The sequence below is a fragment of the Mus caroli genome, chromosome 6 (genome assembly GCF_900094665.2).
Source record: "Mus caroli chromosome 6, CAROLI_EIJ_v1.1, whole genome shotgun sequence".
In the NCBI taxonomy this organism is placed as follows: Eukaryota; Metazoa; Chordata; class Mammalia; order Rodentia; family Muridae; genus Mus; species Mus caroli.
In genome coordinates this window covers 8,642,761-8,647,132 of record NC_034575.1, presented here as the reverse complement: position 1 = coordinate 8,647,132, position 4,372 = coordinate 8,642,761, and the positions used below count along the sequence as shown (strand labels likewise).

Sequence of the window (4,372 nt, the reverse complement as noted above, 5' to 3'; positions counted from 1 at the left end):
CCAGCAACCAGCAACCAGCAACCAGCAACCAGCAACCAGCAACCAGCAACCAGCAACCAGCAACCAGCAACCAGCAACCAGCAACCAGCAACCAGGAAACAGCAAACACCAAACAAACAGCAAACAGCAATAGCAACAGCAGCAGGAGGGGTAACAGTGGCTACCACCACCCTTGGGGCTCTAGCATTTTTATACCCTCTAAAGAGTCCCCAGAATTCCAAATGTCATACACTTGCAGCTAGCAAAAAGATCACACTTCTGCCAGAGTACAATGTAAATCACAGTCACCTGCTGTGGACCATCTAAATGGGATTAAAACAAAAACTTATTCCTATAACATTTCTATGTTTTTAAAGAAACCAAAATTCTCACTACAGGTATGCCTAAATCAGATATTTAGTGTTGGTGATGGAGAGAGATGGCTCAGGGGGGGGGGGTAGTTAAAAACCGATTTTAACTTTAGGTCCAGGGGATCTGACACCTTTGGGACTCTGAGGCCATTGAGTATGCACATGATGCAGAAACTTACAGGCAGACAAACACCCATACACGTTAAAATAAAATAATAAGAAAAATCCATTTGGTTAAACTGATTTCCAAATGCTTTTCCAAAGCCTGTTAATACTATGCCCCTAAACTGTTATTGTATCTAACACATGGGTGTAAACATAGTAGGGGGTATAATTTAAACAGCTCCATAGTGTAGTGAATTAAGGATTATAACACGAAAATTATACTGGGTTCAACGTTATCAAAAGCACAATTTCTCCATCATTTTTAAATTCTTGGTAAATGTTAATTTAATCTGGGTTTGTAAAAATTAACACCACTATAGTCTAGTCTTGCTTATATCCATGTCAAAATGATGGGAATTTGAGAACTGGACTGCTGTTTTATATAAATATTAATCACTCAAAATACACACAAATAAGATTCAGAAGCCAAGATCTTTTTTTTCCTTTTATGAGTCCTCATTAGGTGGGAGGAATCTAGTCACAGAGGGAGAGAGTGAATTGTAGCAAAATGTACTTACCCATGGATTATGGCTGAAATTGATCCATGGATACAAATTCGTGTGTGTGTGTGTGTGTGTGTGTGTGGTGGGAGTAATTCAATCTACATATAAAGCACAGCTTTGGTATTCCATCCCAGTAAAATAAAACCTTTTTCCTTTTTTTTTTTTTTTCTGACAGTTTTTTTTTCTCATTGCTCTTGTGTTCTTTCTGTGGTGGCACACAGGAAGGTAACCATTATTCCATTTTGGTCTTCTCATACAGAATACTACAGTGAATCTCTCAAAATTGTTATCACATGGCTCCAAATGTCCCTTTTGCTGGTCAGTGTGATGATGACACACACATTGTAAGATAAATTAATTTTTAAAGAAATTGACCAGGGCATTTCAGATTTAACTTTTCATTTCCTACATTGTGTTATCTCTTATGATTTTCTGTCATGCTAAATAAACATTGCTTTCCATTCAATGCTGAGAATCATAAAATATACCTGTAATGCTTCATATAATAACTAAGGGTATCCACCAAAAAGAATACCTACATGAACTAAAGTGTACCAGTTACTTATTTGGGTTAATTCAAGAACAAAGTCTGTAGTGATCTGCAAACAGCTGGTCATGATTGAAATGCTTCATATTTATTTAAGGTATAATGAAAGATGACTAGCAATCCCACTTAATAACTTCAAATTTCTAGAGACTACTTCAAACTCTTCAGTTGTTAAGGTTTTTGATAGACAGTTCCATTGATGGACAGGATGCATAGTTAGCCCTCTTTACACTGATTGACAGAATGCACACTTAGCCCTCTTCAGACACTTTCTCGTCTTTTTTTCATTTCATCCAGTAGATACAGTGTCTATATCTTCAAAAGGATTGTTTTAAAAATTGCAAATTGTTCTCGAGAAGCTGTATGATAAAATTTCATTTTACAAAATGTATCTAACTGCCAAATGGGAAAAAGTAAGAGACAGAGCAGATGCGGTGTTTCATCCAGTGTAACACGAATTTAAAGTGAATCGTGTATAAAATCGCGGAACAGAAATGAGATTGATTATAAGGGAGCACCATCTCTATAACAAATAAGGCCAAGAAAATCGACCAGATAATAAAGCAAGGGCTCCTTTTATTTGTGTTTTTTTTCTCTCTCTTTGGGAATTCTTAAAAATTATAAAGCCTTCAACATTTTCCTTCCGGGCATTGTAACCACAGCAGATTGGTGTGTCCCATGATTGAGACTGATTTTTCTATGCAGATTGAGTCTCCAGGGCAAAATTTCATAAGTGAGAGCAGCTACCTCCACAAATGTGTTTGATGCCCTGGAGGAGAAAATGAAACATATGTCCCAACTTTCATGTTTCAGATCTTTGATGGACTGGAGACAGCCCTCCACACCAAGTAGACACTTACCCAGAGAACCATGTGCGGTTTACCTCCCTGAAATTGTAGCTCCCCTGGGCCAGCCATGAAACATCTGCTTCCCCATCAGACAAGATTCACAAAGGAAGCCTGGTTAGCTACCAGCTTATGTTTTAAAAAGGCAGACATTGTTGATATATCTTTAAAATAACAGAATCTTCATAATTACATAGTGGTGGCATTTGCAGACAAATTTAGAAAATATGTTGCATTATTTTAAATGTTCACAGTTGTTTTTAATTTTATTTTATGAGACATTTATTTTGCTTTCTTTCTTTTGAACTGTGGCAAAGTATATGTAATACAAATTACTATTATAATCTTATTTTTATTAACTTCTTCATATTTTAATCTTTTGTCTATATGATGTATATCTGTGTATATGTGTGTGTATGTGTCTATGTGCATTCATGTGTGTATATTATGCATGTGTGTATATGTGTGTGTATGCAGGTCCATATGTGCCACAGCACACGTGCTGAGATCACAGGACAATCTCATGTGTCAGTCCTTACCTACCATCGTATTTGACACAGGAACTCTTCTCTGCCATTGTTACCTAGACTAATTGGCATCAAAGCTTTCAGAAACTCTCCTGTCTTCCTTCATCTCATCTGAGGAGTGTTGGGAAGACAGATGCTCACCAATTTGTCAGCTTTCCAAGGTATTATGGTTAGTATTAATTGTCAGTGATAAACTAGAATCACTCGGAGATGGGCCTGTTAGGATGCCAGTGGGGGATTTTCATAATTGTGTTAATTGAGTTTGGAAGACCTTCCCACTATGGGTGGTGTCATTCCCTGCCTCCGATTCTGGACTGTTTAAATGGAGAAAGAGAACTGAGCAGAAGCTTCATTCATCAATGTGACATGACCAGCTGCTTCAGAATCTTCCAAGTTTCCTTCTCCACTACATACGGTACCCTTGAACCATGATCCAGAATAAATAATCCCTCCCTTAAGTTGCTTTTGTGGTAGGATTTTATTACAAAAACTGAGGAAACAACAACAACAACAGCAGCAGCAACAACAACAAAATCCTAAGACCTATGGGTTCTAAATATCTGAACTGAGATCATCATGCTCTGGTGGCAGGCAGTATACACACTGAGTCATCTTGCCACACTACTATAGTTTTCTTAAAGACAAGGTTTCTGTAGCTAAATCTTGCTTCACAGGTCTGATAGTTCAGTCTCGTTTGCCATGGTGAGGCAGTGGAGGCAGGTGGCACCAGGCAAGGCAGCTTTTGTTACAGTTCTGTGCATTAAGCCTACTCACATGTCTGTGAACCAATAACATCTTCAGAAATGCTCCTTCTATAGATTTGAAACATTGTAGCAGTTAACCAATAAATATCCACTCGTTTTTTTTTTTAACCAAAATCCTGGCAATCAACATTCTAATTTAACTTTATGGGTTTTTTTGATTACTTTACCTCAAGAGGATAGTAATCATACTTATGTTTTCAATGACCCTTCCTTCCTTCCTTCCTTCCTTCGTTCCTTCCTTCCTTCGTTCCTTCCTTTTTCCCTTAGTATAATATCTTTCAGGTTTATTTACATTGCAATATGTGCTTAAACTCCTTTCTATACTAAATAATACTATATTGAATGTATTTTCACATTCATCTGTTTCACCCACCAGTGTGCAAATAGCATATTTCTTCCTTTTGTTTGTTCAGAGTAATGATGTTGGGGACAGAGAAATGAAATTTTCTGAGCATACCCAAAGGTAGGATTATTGGATCATATGACCATCCTATTCTTTTTTTAATTAGGTATTTTCTTATTTTACATTTCAAATGCTGTCTCCAAAAGTCCCCCCCACACACACACCCATTCCCCTACCCACTCACTCCCACTTCTTGGCCCTGGTGTTCCCCTGTACTGAGGCATATAAAGTTTGCAAGACCAAGGGGCCTCTCTTCCCAGTGATGGCC

At 37.7% G+C, this 4,372-nt stretch overlaps 1 protein-coding gene across 1 annotated transcript in view; it reads left to right on the top strand.

Moving 5' to 3' along the window:
- Positions 1-4,372, top strand: part of Thsd7a (thrombospondin type 1 domain containing 7A) — a 393,851-nt gene that overhangs the window by 53,756 nt on the left and 335,723 nt on the right. The gene's annotated exons all lie outside the window — the stretch shown is intronic.